A 16,391-nucleotide genomic window follows, 5' to 3' on the forward strand; every position below is an offset into this window, starting at 1 on the left:
GGAGTGTGACTACTTCAGCCAAGATGTGCAAATATCAGATTTTATTTTGTGGAGCGAGATTATTGAAAGGAGATAAAGGAGTGAAGGGGCGCACCCACAAATGGATTTGAATTGTGCACCAGCACAGAGAATTATACACTCCACTAATGGAGCCCATTTTGCAACTTCATGTTGCACTCTAGTGGAGAAGAGCATTCTTAAGTTATACTTGCCCACTCTCACGGAATGTCTGCGACACTCCCAAATTACAGGTAGGGTCTCCCGGACTCCCAGGAGAGCAGGCATTTCTACCATTTTGTAATTTTGCCATCCTGCCTATCGGATGGCAAAATGACATAATTCACAGGGAATGGTGTCATTTTGGCCCTGCCACGGAGCCAGAGTGACACACATTTCCCTGCCCCGCCCCTTCCTGCCCTCCTACCACACCCCCTCCCGAGGATCTCCCGGATACCAGTTACATAAAGTTGGCAAGTTTGTTTTAGGTGCACTCCCAACAATGTAATAAAAAGCTGCACACAAAAAAACCAAACCTGGTGTCCTCACTCTCACGATTAATGTAAGCCATAAATGAGGATAAACAAAGCAGTATATTACCAGAAAAACTAAAAAGTATATTTTAATGAGAGGGGTAGTTCTAGAATGGTTAGAAGATGGACTTTGCTGTGACATTTACACTTTAACGCATTGGGCCTTATCAAAAGTCTGCTTAACCCTAAACCTAGATCAAACGCTCAACTACCTCCTAACATAATTCTGAACTTCCTCTCCAAATTCTAAAACATAAGAAACCCTCAAAGCCTCATTTGCGTAATATCTGCAGTGTTCAGCAAAAAAGCTGCCTCTCATTCTTAGTTAAACCTATGCATATGCCTACTGTGCCTAATGTTTGAGGCCACAGTGTTACGTTTAGATTTTATGACCGCTAATCTTTTGTTCTTGCATGCAAAAATATACTGTTGCTGTTAGGAACCCCTCCAGCCGGCACAACACAACCCGGAGTCTACTCTGCCAGTCAGGTGTTCACTGGAGCCCCTGATGGTGGGGACAGACTGGGCTGCAGACTGACAGAGGGTCGTGAAGTGTGTACCGGCTGGGGAGAACCCAGGCAAGAAGAGTCAGGTCCACGCAGAGGTCAAAGGCCGGCAGCAGGTAACAGTAATGATGAACAAGCTGAGGTCAGAGGTCACAGGCAAAGTAGCAGAACGGGTAAACAAGCCAAGGATCAGGGTCACAGGAAACACAAGCGAAGTCCAATACGAAGCCAAGGGTCATACACGGGAAGTCAAACGTAGATACAGGATACAGGAACTGGAACAAGCAGGTCAGCAGACTGGAGCACAGAAGCTATAACCGGCAATGAGGCAGCAGACCTCATTGCCTTAAATACCCAGCTGAACCAATCACAGGTTGAACACACTCCTGCAGGTTAATAGAGCAGTCACTAATAGAGCCAATCAGGGCTTGCCCCTGGCCTGCACAGTTGCAGGCTAATGCCTGTAATTGCCTCCTATAATCTGCCCCTATTAATTAGCCCACAGGCTGTAGAATCGCTGCGCCCGGCTTCCTCCTATTGCCGGGACGCAGCTCTGAAGCGTCTGCTGGTTGCCCCGGCAACGGCCGGGTTATGGCCGGAAATGACGTCCCGGTCGCCATGGCGACGGCCGGGACGCGGGTGAGTGAGTCGCGGCGGCTGGGCACTGCCGCGGCTCGTAACAGTACCCCCCCCTTGAGGAGGGGTCGAGGGACCCCGACATCCTGGTTTCCTAGGGAATTTTTTGAAGAACTCCTTCAGTTTCTTTGGGGCATGGAGTTGTCTCCGCGGAACCCAAGATCGCTCTTCTAATCCGCGATTCCTCCATTGTATAAGGAAATGCACCTGTCCTTGAACATTGTTAGAATCAAGGACCTTTTGAATCACGAATTTTTGTGGCCCACTGGAACCTCTCCCAGGCACACTTGAAGACTGGGCTTGACCAGGATAAAGCACTGGCTTCAATAGAGAACAATGAAAGGTGTTTGGAATTCTTAACGAGCCTGGAATTTTTAACCTAAATGCGACGGAGTTCACCTGCTTGATGATAAGAAACGGCCCGATGAACTTAGGGCCCAATTTCTTGCAAGGTTGTCTGAGCCTGATATTTTTTGTAGACAGCCAGACTTTCTGGCCAACCTTAAGGGAGCAGGGGGTACGGTGTCGGTCCGAAATTTTTTTTGCAACAAGTGAGGCTTGTTTTAAAGATGAATGTACTTTCTTCCAGACAACTCTGAGATCCCTGGCAGTGGAACGGATCTCCTGGATACCAACGGACTGGAGTGAATACAAAGAGTTAGATCTGGGGTGGAAACCATAATTGCAAAAGAACGGAGTGGTTTTCGTGGATGAGTGACAGGAGTTGTTACAGGCAAATTCTGCCCAGGGCAACAAGGAGGACCAGTTGTCATGGAACTCCGATATGTAGCATCGCAAGAACTTCTCCAAGGACTGGTTAACCCTTTCAGTCTGCCCATTTGACTGAGGGTGGTATGCAGATGATAAACTGACCTTGATTACCAGGAGGGTACAGAATGATCTCCAGAACTGCGCTATGAACTGGGAACCCCGATCGGAGACGATGTCTGTAGGGAGTCCATGGAGGCGGAAAATGTGTTGAATGAACAAAACTGCCAAATCTCGAGCAGTAGGCAGCCTAGTGAGTGGAATGAAGTGTGCCATCTTGCTGAACCGGTCTACCACGACCCAAATGGTATTGTGTCCCGCAGAGGGTGGCAGATCGACTATAAAGTCCATGGACAGATGTGTCCAAGGTTTACCAGGGGCGGCCAACGGAACTAACTGACCTACCGGGCGAGTCCTGGGAACTTTGTTCCTGGCACAAACTTCACAGGACCGGACGTGACTCTTGACGTCAGCAGACAGAGACGGCCACCATACAGTACGGGAAAGGATTTCCAGTGTTTTGTAGACTCCAGGATGCCCAGCAGTCCGACTGTTGTGTGCCTCAGCAAGGACTGTCTTCCTTAGATGAACTGGGACAAACAAACATCCTGCCGGAGTGTTATCAGGAGCCAACCTCTGGAACCTTTGTAAGGTACAGCTCAAATCTTGAGTTAATCCGGCATGAATCATAGACACAGGAACAATAGGCTCTGAGCAGGTGACCGGAGCATGATGTGCCAGGAAACTTCTAGACAGGGCGTCCGCTTGAATATTTTTGGAACCAGGACGATAGGTGATAATAAAGTTGAACCGAGTGAAGAACAGCGACCACCGAGCCTGTCGGGGGTTCAGACGTTTGGCTGACTGTATATACTGTAAGTTCTTATGATCCGTTATAACGGAGATCTGGTGTGCAGCGCCTTCCAACCAGTGTCGCCATTCCTCAAAGGCCCATTTAATTGCCAGCAATTCTCGGTTTCCCACGTCATAGTTGGTTTCCGCTGATGAGAACTGACGCGAAAAAAAGGCACATGGATGTAAGCGGTGGGTCTGGGGGTCTTTTTGTGACAAGACAGCCCCAGCACCGACGTCAGAAGCATCTACCTCAAGAACAAACGGTACCCTAGGATCCGGATGTCTGAGAACCTGAGCAGACACAAAAGCTTTCTTCAGGGTTTTGAATGCATTTATTGCCTGTTGTGACCAAACAGTTGGATCACCTCCTTTGCGGGTCAAGGTGACAATAGGAGCCACGATATCAGCAAAGCCGCCAATAAACCTCCTGTAGTAATTGGCGAATCCCAGGAATCTCTGGACCGCCTTGAGGTTATTCGGTTGAATCCAATCCAGAATTGCTTGGACCTTGGTTGGGTCCATGGAGAAACCTTCTGAGGAGATTAGATAACCGAGGAAGGATACCTTCTGGACCTCGAACTCGCATTTCTCGAGTTTCGCGTAGAGGTGATGTTCCCGTAATTTCTGTAGGATTTGTCTGACATGACCCTGGTGCGCAGACAACGATTTTGAATATATGAGGATGTCATCAAGGTAAACAACAACAAAGTGTCCCAGGAACTCACGTAACACCTCATTAATCAAATCCTGAAATACGGCAGGAGCATTACTCAGGCCAAACGGCATGACCAGGTATTCGTAATGGCCCGAGAGCGTGTTGAACGCCGTCTTCCACTCATCACCTGCTCTAATACGTATGAGATTATAGGCTCCACGAAGATCAATTTTTGTGAAGATAGTGGCTCCTCTTAATTGATCAAAAAGAACGGAGATGAGGGGAAGGGGGTAGGTGTTCTTAACCGTAATAAGGTTCAGCCCTCGATAGTCGATACAGGGTCTGAGTCCACCGTCCTTCTTGGGTACAAAGAAACACCCTGCTCCTACTGGGGACTTGGATGGCCTGATGAAGCCCTTCTCCAAGTTTTCGTCAATATACTCCTGCATGGATTTGGTCTCTGGACCGGAGAGAGGATACAAGCGTCCCTTGGGTAATTTAGAGCCCGGGATGAGCTCAATGGCACAGTCGAAATTGCGGTGCGGTGGTAGTGTGTCAGCAGCCTTTTTGGAGAAAACATCCCAGTAGCCATGATACTGAGAAGGGAGCTGCTCCGGAATAGACTGAATAATACGTAGAGGTAGTGTCAAGCAAGACTGTGTACAATGGGGGCTCCACTGGACAATTTCTCCTTTTGCCCAATCCATGACGGGGTTATGGCAGGATAGCCAAGGGTGGCCCAGAATTAAAGGAACCGATGGACATTCGATAAGGCGTAAGACTATGGATTCCGAATGGAGAGCGCCAACGTTCAACTGTAGTGGTGGGGTCTCCCAAGTAATCTTGCCTCCTGGCAACGGACTACCATCTAAGCCACATACCGTAATGGCAGATTGGAGTTTAATCCGCGGAATCCCAGCAGAGCGGGCAAACTCGATGTCAAGGAAGTTGCCAGCAGCTCCACTGTCAATGAAGGCTGATAGTTTCGTAGAACGAGCACTGAACGTGAGCTGTGCAGGGACCAATAGTGCATTTTTCTGGGAGACAATTTGTAGACCTAAGTGAACTCTCCCCTTGTTCCTTAGGCATGCTCGTTTCCCGACTTGTTTGGGCAAGAACGGGAGAAGTGGCCTCTTGCGCCACAATATAAACATAAGCCTTGTGACCGTCTCCTGTCTCTCTCCTCAGCGGAAAGACGGTATGCTCCCAATTGCATTGGTTCCTCACCATCCTGGGAGATAGGAACGAAGGCGGATGGAGGTGATGACGTTTCCTTTTCAGTTTTCCGCTCTTTATATCTCCTGTCAATTTTAATGGAGAGGTGCATCAGATCCTCCAGAGAGCTAGGAGACGGGTATTGCACTAGCGAATCTTTAATCTGTTCAGATAGGCCGACACGGAACTGACTACGTAAGGCAGGGTCGTTCCATCCACTGTCAGGTGACCATCTACGGAATTCCGCGCAGTATTCTTCTGCCGACCGTCTGCCTTGTTTCAAGGACCGTAGGTGAGCTTCCGCGGAGGCCACTCGATCCGGGTCATCATACAGTAAACCCAATGCCTCAAAGAAGGAGTCTACGGACTGCATGGCCGGACTGGTCTGTGGCAAAGAAAACGCCCAAGACTGGGGGTCACCCTGTAGAAGGGAAATAATAATCCCAACTCGTTGCTGCTCTGACCCGGAGGAGCGGGGTCTCATCCGAAAATAGAGCTTGCAGCTCTCCCTGAAGTTCCGAAACAAGGTTCTATTTCCGGAGAACCGATCCGGTAAATTAATTTTGGGCTCACAGATGGGATCTGGAGGAGATTGTGAAGCTTTTGTGGCTTCTTCTTGAACAGACATAGCTCAGCCAATCCCTGCATCATCTGATACAAAGACTCAACATGGCCTGCTAGGGTTTGTGCCGGAGACGGTGTGGATCCACTTGCATCCATCCTAATCTTGTCTCCGTGAGTGGGCCGGTTATAATGTTAGGAACCCCTCCAGCCGGCACAACACAACCCGGAGTCTACTCTGCCAGTCAGGTGTTCACTGGAGCCCCTGATGGTGGGGACAGACTGGGCTGCAGACTGACAGAGGGTCGTGAAGTGTGTACCGGCTGGGGAGAACCCAGGCAAGAAGAGTCAGGTCCATGCAGAGGTCAAAGGCCGGCAGCAGGTAACAGTAATGATGAACAAGCTGAGGTCAGAGGTCACAGGCAAAGTAGCAGAACGGGTAAACAAGCCAAGGATCAGGGTCACAGGAAACACAAGCGAAGTCCAATACGAAGCCAAGGGTCATACACGGGAAGTCAAACGTAGATACAGGATACAGGAACTGGAACAAGCAGGTCAGCAGACTGGAGCACAGAAGCTATAACCGGCAATGAGGCAGCAGACCTCATTGCCTTAAATACCCAGCTGAACCAATCACAGGTTGAACACACTCCTGCAGGTTAATAGAGCAGTCACTAATAGAGCCAATCAGGGCTTGCCCCTGGCCTGCACAGTTGCAGGCTAATGCCTGTAATTGCCTCCTATAATCTGCCCCTATTAATTAGCCCACAGGCTGTAGAATCGCTGCGCCCAGCTTCCTCCTATTGCCGGGACGCAGCTCTGAAGCGTCTGCTGGTTGCCCCGGCAACGGCCGGGTTATGGCCGGAAATGACGTCCCGGTCGCCATGGCGACGGCCGGGACGCGGGTGAGTGAGTCGCGGCGGCTGGGCACTGCCGCGGCTCGTAACAGTTGCAATAAAAAATATCCAAAGATTTGGGTCTACACTTTGTTTATTTGTAGAAAAATATTTATGGGAGGAGGATAACACATACACATAATATACATATTACTATTTTTAGAGCAAATCTCTAAAAAGTCCTACATATTTGGTAGTTCTATAAGCATTAGAACTCATATAATGAATTTAGGGATATATAGGGTTTACTCTAATTACATAAAAAATAACAGGGAATTTAGCCATGGTGAAGTACCTGTTTTGTCTTTCGCTTTCCCAAAGGAGATAAAAATATATTTATGCCAATATACTACCAAAATAAAGATCTGTCCCCTACATATACCCGTCAAACATTAAATTAACTTTCAAAACTTTATTTAAAGTGGAATACATGCATAGCGAAGATGTGCAGATTGATCTGGCCACAAGGAAAAAAAACCACTGGTCATTACCAATATGCTCTATGTGGGGACAACAGATCAAATGTATTCTCTTTTTCCTACAAGATTAAGTTTTATACTACTGGAAGTAAGGGGTAACACACAGACAGCTTAGAATGTAATATATCTTCATTTTCCACCAAAACATTTCATAGATACCTGGAAGATGTTAAAAAAAAAAATCTTGTTTCATGCCAGGTGACTGGTCATAGATTATAAGCTGCCTGCCACATATCTTCTAATGACAACACCATTACTTAGTGTAGTCTTCCACCCACATATCCCCTCCTGTCATTGTTTCCTCCCACTCTCCACAGCACCCTGATTTTGCAGCTACAGGACTGCCACAGAATGACATACTGCATGTTATTACCATGGGAACCCCTCCTACAGCCTTAATGTCCACTGAAACATTCCAAATTTCTAATGCATCATATATGGCAGCACAATTCTATGTAAATTGGACTTTTAACTTTTTCAATCATGACCCATTAGCATACTTACTGAAGTGAAAAGATGGCATCTGACCTGGCCACAGGGCATCTGAACTAATATTTAATCCTATTATTATTATTATTATTATTATTATTATATCAATATTAATAGTATTGTGGTCTTTTTAAGTTGCAGAATTGATCCATATGTGGATCACATGGATCAATTAAATAATAACATGGATTAGTTAATATAGCAAAAACACTTACTTTTCATGTAACATAATTAAAGTTAATATTAACTTACTTTTTCAGGTACAATTATGAGTTTGTCACGCTGTATAGACATTTTTGCCTGCATCTCAGACTCCCAAGTGTGTTTGCTTTGCTCAATATAATCATTTTGTGTGTTTTCTGTTATGAATTTATTGTTTTCTATGATGACTTGTATTCACAGCTCTGCACTAACATATATATAATATAAATATATATATATATATATATATATATATATATATATCTAGTGAATATACACCCTCCTTTCTTATAGGAGTTATTTTCTTTTCTGTTTTGCTTCTTTTTACAACATATGTTTTCCAATGGACTTAATAAAAATCTGCTTTTTAAAACCCAACACATAAACAAATCAAAAATACAGATTTGTATAATCTGATCTGGGGGTAAATGTATCAAGCTGAGAGTTTTCCGGCGGGTTTGAAAAACCAATCAGATTCTAGGTATCATTTATTTAGTGCATTCTACAAAATGACAGCTAGAATCTGATTGGTTGCTATAGGCAACATCTCCAATTTTCAAACCCGCTGGCAAACTCTCAGCTTGATACATTTACCCCCTGGTGTTTTTTTTGTTGTTGCCTGTAAGGGAATGTTACAGAAAAGAGAAAGGTAACGGGTAATACATACATTTACATTCTTACACGGCCTGAACAAACATACATTAAACAGCATTAGACCTGACGTAGAACGGTAAATCCAGGGCTGTTTAGGTATTCTGCTCTTCAGAAGTATTTACACCCTAACTGCGAACTGGTGCTATGGCAAGAGTCACTGTAGAGGATCCTGGAATGGAGTCCTAAAGACCTACATGTTGTTGTATTTTCCTATATTACAGGGAAAAGGGAAGGTAGAGAGGGGGGTGGGGGAAAATGGGAGTAAGTAAGGATGGAGGAAAGACTGAATCCTAAAGGGAGAAGAGAGGAGAGGAGTGAAGAAAGTAGTGAAAGTGTGTCCGAAAGGCCCGGTACCATGGAGAAGAGAATGAAAGGTGACAGGAACATGGAGTGCAACTTACTGATTTTGCAGCAGGCATTTTGTACCAAAATTTTGTACCAGGCAGTGGAGACTGATAGAAGGTATACCAAGGATCCCACAACCTATTCAAAACTGTGTCCCATAAAAGGCTTGTGATATATTCCACTGATACTATATACCATACCTGTGAGACAACCACCTGCAGGCTTGGGGGATGGGAGGACTCCTAATCCATGGCTATTTTCAGACATGCTGTGCACAGACATGCCAATTTATCATTTTTTTGGCAAGATATTTCACTGGGGAACACAGCAACATTATGAGTGGGACAGGGGTTACTTCGCTGTCTAGGATCTGGGTTAGGAGAGCAGACACCTGGAGCCTTAGGTTGGAAATGTGGGAGCACTGTTACCAAACATGGAAGAAAGATCCCACAACCCCACAAGCTCTCCTCCAGAGATCTGACATACCAGGATAAAGATTGTGTAGCCTAGTGGGCACCATGTACCACCTAGTGTATATTTTATAGGCGTTTTCCCTGATCGAGGTGTTTATGAATACCTTGGAGATCCTAAGTCTGAGACAGGTCATTTACTCCTGATCCAAAGTCTTCTGGGTGTGTGATTCCCATGCAGCTTGAAATGTCTCCAAGGGCTTATCCTCAGGCGGCAGAGTGGAGTGGTACATGAGAGAAACCAAACCTGGGAAACTCACCCGGTACATACATTGCCTCTAAAATGCTGTGGGCTTTCATAATTTGTCAGTCTTACATTGAGCCTGGAAGAATCCACGTCTTTGTACGTAGGAGAAATACAATGATGGGGGAAGGCTTGTTTTTTCACTCAGGTCCAGGAATGATTGTGGAGCGAGGTAGTTAAACTGAGTGATGCTGCCCTTTGCCAAGTTATGCATATGAGATAGAGTTCCCTGGCAGAACTGCTGCATGGTACCACTGCAGCATGGGAGGTGGGAAATGTTATGAGTTCCCTTGACTTGAGAAGTCTGTCCTATAGGTTGAGTGTGAACTGCAAGATGGGGTGGCCTTTGATTGCGAGGAAGCCAAAGGAGAAATTTCAAGGCATAAGCAGGTGTAAGTGTGTTTACCAGGACCACGCATTGTTTGATCCCCGGGGCTGGTTGCCAGGAGATGACGTATCTGAGGTTGATCGCCTGTAAGTAGCGTTCAAATAGTGGGAGTCTGTACCCCCAAGATGAAGCAGTTTTAGCAAGATAAGAACATTTGATTCTCGGTTTGTTGCCCTGCCAGATAAATCTAGCGAAGAGCATTTGCAGAGTATCCCAGAACTTCTCGGGGACAGAGATGGGTAGCTTTTAAAGCAGGTATAAGACCCGGTCCAGGACGTTCATTTTAATCACATTGATCCTGCCGCACCACAAGATGTAGAGAGGGTCTGATTTGAGAAGATCACATTTAACAGAGTCGAGGAGGGGAGTATTGTTTTCCTGGAATAGATGTTTGTACCTTTTGGTGATGTGAATCCCAGCTATCAAAGGGACTTAAAGCGACATTGGAAAGGGAATTTAGATTCAAGGGTGGCATTAATGAGGCCAGAAACTTAAAGGGCTAGGGCTTTCGACCTTGAGTTATTTATTTTATAATCTGTTACTGAACCATATTCCGCCAGGTCTTTGACCAAATTAGGGATATCTGGATCCCGGAAATATCAGGGTCTCTTTGAATTGGGGCAACCAGAGTTTATATATATATATATATATATATATATATATATATATATATATATATAGCTGTTTCACAGCTATACATCTAGCTTCAGGAATACAGTATGGTCTTACTCTTCCCACTATTACTGAATGTGTAACTATGTCGTGTTTTATAAGCGTGGTACGTCCAGGTACCTCAGAAAACACATCAAGAGTCCTCTTAACCATTTCCTCAATCTGTTGCCTCCGCACATGTGACAGATCATCCCTTATGGGAACTTTGGTTTCCTGCAAAACTGCATTTACCAACGCGGTAGGGCAGCACAGTGGCGTAGTGGTTAGCACGTCTGCCTCACAGCATTGGGGGTCATGAGTTCAATTCCCGACCATGGCCTTATCTGTGTGGAGTTTGTATGTTCTCCCTGTGTCTGCGTGGGTTTCCTCCGGGTGCTCCGGTTTCCTCCCACACTCCAAAAACATACTGGTAGGTTAATTGGCTGCAATAAAAAAAAATAAAAAAATTGACCCTAGTCTCTCCCTCTCTGTCTGTCTGTGTGTGTGAGTGTGTGTCTATAGTAGGGAATTTAGACTGTGAGCTCCAATGGGGCAGGGACTGATGTGAATGAGTTCTCTGTACAGCGCTGCGGAATTAGTGGCGCTATATAAATAAATGATGATGATGATGATGATGATGATGGTTCCTCCCTATTATGCCATGGTTTCAGCAAGTTGACATGATATGTCTGAATGGGTTTTCTCCTGCCTAACTATATAACTAACAGGCCCCATAGCCTCAATCACCTCATATGGCCCCTGCCAATGTGTGAAGAGCTTACTCTCTTGTGTGGGTACCAGGATAAGAACTTTGTTACCTGGTTAGAAAGCTCTAATTACAGCTGACCTATCTTTTTCTGACTTTTTTTGACTCACCTGTGCCTCATGCATATGTTGTTGTACCAACAGGGTGATCTTCCCCAACCTGTCATACAATTGGGACACAAATTGGACCACATTGGGTTCTTTAGGACTGTTGCTCCCAGCCATCCTTGAGAACATCCAAAATACCCTTTGGCTGCCTGCCTTACAACAATTCAAAGGGGCTGAACCCTGTAGATGCTTGAGGTACCTTCCTCACTGCAAACATTAAATAGAGTAATAACATCCCAGTTCCATTTTTCCTGCGCCACTACCTTTCTCACCATGTGTTTGAATGTTCTATGAAAACATTTCACTAACCAATCAGTCTGCGGGTGATATACTGATGTATGTAACATTTCTACTCTTAACAACCGGCACAGATCTTTCATTAGACGAGACTTAAATGGAGTACCCTGATCAGTCAATATTTCTTTGGGGATACCCAACCTGTTACAATACACAAGGAGTTATTTTGCTATTGTACTATATTGCACAAAGATATAGCCTCAGGATACCTGGTGGCATAGTCCACTGATGGCCACGGGCTGATTTCTCTAATGGGCCTACCAAATCCATACCAATACGCTCAAATGGAGTCTACACAGCAGGGAAGGGAACCAGTGGGGCCCGGTAGTCTGGCTTCGGGCATTTTCTCTGACATACTGGACATTTCTGGCTAAACCTTTTTATTTTCTCGTACACTCCCGGTCAATAGAACCTGAGCAATATACACTCCCATGTTTTATCTTCCCCCAAGTGTCCCCCACACAGATGTGTAAGCGCAGCTTTGAGAACAAGTAGTGTATGGATTTGTGGCACTAACAATTGCTCTACAGTTCTACCTTGTACATTAGCAACTCTATATAACAGATCATTCTTTACCATATAATAGGCAATACCATCTGCAGGCTTGTCAGCCTTCTCTACCCCATTTATCTCAACTACATTCTTATAGACATTAGCAAGTTGGTCTCGGCCAAAGTCTCTTAATGGAAATAACTTAAACAATCCTGCCCAGTCTGAGTCCTCGTTGGGAGGTGTGGCCACTTCACCCGAGTCCTCGCCAACAAACGATGCCAGGAACCGGTTCTGCGCTGGCACTTGTGCAGCTCTCCATTATCTATGCTCCAACCTCTTAGGAGGTGTATATTCCTGAACTTTGTGGTGCAGGTTTCGTGGTAGATCATGGCACTTTCCGTTTCCTGTTCCCTCAAGCTCCTCCGTCAAGGCTGGACTTTCAGCTGGTGTTTTAATTGCTGACGTGTCCGGCTGGATTCGCTCCTGGAGCATCTGCTTGAACAGTGGAAAGTCCCTGCCCAGGATTAAAGGGTATGGCAGTTTTAGGACAACTGCCGCTATTACCAATACGGTCTGTCCGTATATGGTCACAGGCAATAGAGTCCTGAGTCCGTATTCCTAGGCCATTCCGTGGACACAGAAGTACCTTTACCTTTGGGAAATTTGTGAGCCAGTTTCTCTGGTATTATACAGCTGGAAGCTAACGACAGTTCACTTCCCAAATCTTTCAGAACCAGCACCAGATGGTGATTCACAAACACCACCATAAGGAACAAACAAGACTTCTCGTAACTGGACTCCTAGTACTGTAGCTCAAATAGGTTGGTTGTGTGTACGCTAGTGAACAAACCATAGGTTCTACTAACATTGGGCATTGTGCCTGCAAATGCCCAGGCTGTTTGCACAAAGCAGATTGGTCCTGATGTAGTTTTGGCCGTCTTTTTGTCAGGCAATATTTCCTCAACGTCCGGTTCACATTTCCACCTACCAGGTTTTGGCTGAGGCAAAAACTTTGGAGCGGGCAATGAAGGTTTAGGCATATGCCACAAGGACCTGTATCTCTCCACCACAACAGCCAGTTCCTTATACGTCTGAGAGTCCGCCTGCAGTGCCCACATTTGAAGCCCTTGGTCCATACCATGGATACAATGGGCAATGGCCAGAATTTCGATCATTCTGCCGGCAATGTTCTTTACTGGCTGTAACCATTTCTTCAGTGTTCTATCAAGTTCAGCAAGCTGAGCCCAAACAGGTAAATCTTTGAAGAGTCTCCAGTCATGATATCGTTATGCCTTCCCCGCTCTGGTGATTCAAACTCTTTTCAGTCGCTGATAGTCGCTGATGTGCAATAAATAAAAGTCAGCTCTATATTCAAAATTGACAGATATTGCAAAGTCTATGCTGAATTTTATGACTATTGACTCTAGCGGTAACACATACTATTTACTATAATAGAGGTATATGGTTGTGTAGCTATAAATCGTCAGCGCGGCTGTCACTCACCGGACCGTGAGTGCCTCTGCGCTGGTGCGTGGTTCCCTAGCCTTCCTGCCGGCGCCTGTCCTGAGCCGCGGCCGTCCGCCATCTTGATGGACTGGGCATGCACAGCAGCGGTATCCATACCCGCTATAGACTATTTGTTGTTACGCTGCATATCAGTTTGGAACAAGCTTCTCTACTCAGCAGAGATATGCATACTTGTGATTGAGTATCAGTTATTATCCCGCATATCCGCTCTGTGCAAGCCTCTCTACTCAGCAGCGGTATACATACCGTTATAGACTATTAGCTGTAAACGCTGCATATCTGTTTGGAACAAGTTCCTCTGTGCTCTCAGTGTCTTCATACCGTTATTGACTCTTTGCAAGCCTCCACTCGTGGTACAACTTGCTGTACGCAGACCACTGACTTCCTCGCTACCTACCTGCACCTGGACAAGTCTTCTCACCATAGCAGTGGTACAACTTGCTGTACGCAGAACACTGACTTCCCCGCTACCTTCCTTCACCTGCTCACGTCCACCTTGGTCTTCATGGTTCAAACCTGCCTTTCCACTATAGATGCAAGTCGCTGAAACATCTACCAATATAGCTGCAAGTCGCTGACTCATTTACCAGTATAGCTGCAAGTCACTGACTATCATCAATTCCATTGGCATCCTCTCTCCATCTGCTGTTATATACGTTCCACCATTCACCCTGCTGCCAGAGAACCGCTGTGCAAACTCCGCCTCTCTGGTAAGCATAGTGTCACGGGCACTAGGAGTCTTTACCCAGGGATCACCAGGTGATGGACTTACCAGAGCAGTATAGGTGGTAATATGGTACTCTGGTAGCGGGGTGATCACGGAACAGGAGACCGCAGATGGTAGAGAATGCTCGTGGAAAGTCTATGACTAGCAGCACTGGTAATATATAGGTAATAGTACACGAGGAACTGAATGGACAAAGGAAACGTGAGGGTAGTCAGTGGTCTGCGGATAGCAAGTTGTACCACTGCTATAGTGAGGAGGAATGTCCAGAAGTAATGAGGAGGTGATGAGAGTCAGCGGTCTGCGTTTAGCAAGTTGTACCGCTGTCTAGTTGAGGGAACGGAATCCAGGTGGAGGTATCCAGGAAGTCAGTGGTCTGCGTTAGCAAGTTGTACCACTGCTATGTGGAAGGATACTGGAAACAGGTGGCACAGGAAACAGGAATCAGTGGTCTGCCTCTAGCAAGTTGTACCACTGAAATATATATGTGAGGAGGAGCACGGGGAGATAAATGTAATGCAAAGTATACACGGGCACACTGAACTTGATCCCACGACGATATGCACAAAGTAATAATAACTGAGCAGCACTGCACAAATATACAAAGTCACAGGCACTATCCAGACTACAAGGTAACACAGTCAAATGATGGCAATAGTCTCAATGGAAAGGCAACTCCAGAGAAGAACAACTCAGTCCAGCAAGGTATGCAATACACCAGGACAGTCAATGATAAGTATGCATACCGTGGTTCAGAAGAGCAGGCTGTTAGAAAGGAGTGCAGGGATACCTGAGCGGCAGGAGGCCGGCAGGATACGAAGTCCCAGGCAAATGGAAGCGGTAACCAAGTAGTTGCAGCGCACAGGTAGGTAGACCAGCAACGATGGAAACAATACTCAGGAAGCAGTAGTATATAGAACTGGACACCTGGAGATCACTGAAGAGTAGAAGTGGTATGGCAGAGAAGACAGCAGCGGAGCGTTGATCCAATGCAGACAGGCGAGTTGACACAGGCAGGAACACTGTAGAAGCACGGAGAGCGGATCAGCTGGCTGCAGACACGAGGAGTACTGGAGGGTAGCGATAAGCAGGACACTGCAGATACACGGAGGTAGCGGATAGGAATCAGCAGGTGCAGTCACGATGAAACACGGGAGAGTTGAGGTGAGCTGGAACTGTTGAGCACGGAGGCAGCGGATAGGAATCAGCTGGTGCAGTCACGATGAAACACAGGAGAGTTGAAGAGAGTTGGTAACTGTAATGCACGGAGGCAGCGGATAGGAATCAGCTGGTGCAGTCACGATGAAACACAGGAGAGTTTGAAGTGAGCTGGTAACTGTAGTGCACGGAGGCAGCGGATAGGAATCAGCTGGTGCAGTCACGATGAAACACAGGAGAGTTGAAGTGAGCTGGTAACTGTAGTGCACGGAGGCAGCGGATAGGAATCAGCTGGTGCAGTCACGATGAAACACAGGAGAGTTAGAAGTGAGCTGGTAACTGTAGTGCACGGAGGCAGCGGATAGGAATCAGCTGGTGCAGTCACGATGAAACACAGGAGAGTTAGAAGTGGTCTGGAAACCACAGGAGAGTTGAAGTGGTCTGGAAACCACAGGAATCAGCTAAGCTGAATACACGAGGAAACACAGGAACACCTTCAGAGGCTCATGGGGAATGAGACTCCAAGATCAGGCAACGAGGTATAGACAGCAGGTGCTTTAAATAGGGAGTGTTGCCTGATCAGCCAATTAACTAAAAGGAACATGTACTGAAGGTTTGAAAGGGCTGCACATGCGCAGACCCTCAGGATGGTGGACGACCACGGTTCCTAAACATACGGGAAGAAGCACTCACAGTCTGGTGAGTGACACATAGTCAACTGGTGAAATCCTGGGCAACACTCCTAGTGCCCGTGACAACGGCCAGATCTAGTACATC

Source organism: Mixophyes fleayi, chromosome 2 (genome assembly GCF_038048845.1).
Source record: "Mixophyes fleayi isolate aMixFle1 chromosome 2, aMixFle1.hap1, whole genome shotgun sequence".
Lineage (NCBI taxonomy): Eukaryota > Metazoa > Chordata > Amphibia > Anura > Limnodynastidae > Mixophyes > Mixophyes fleayi.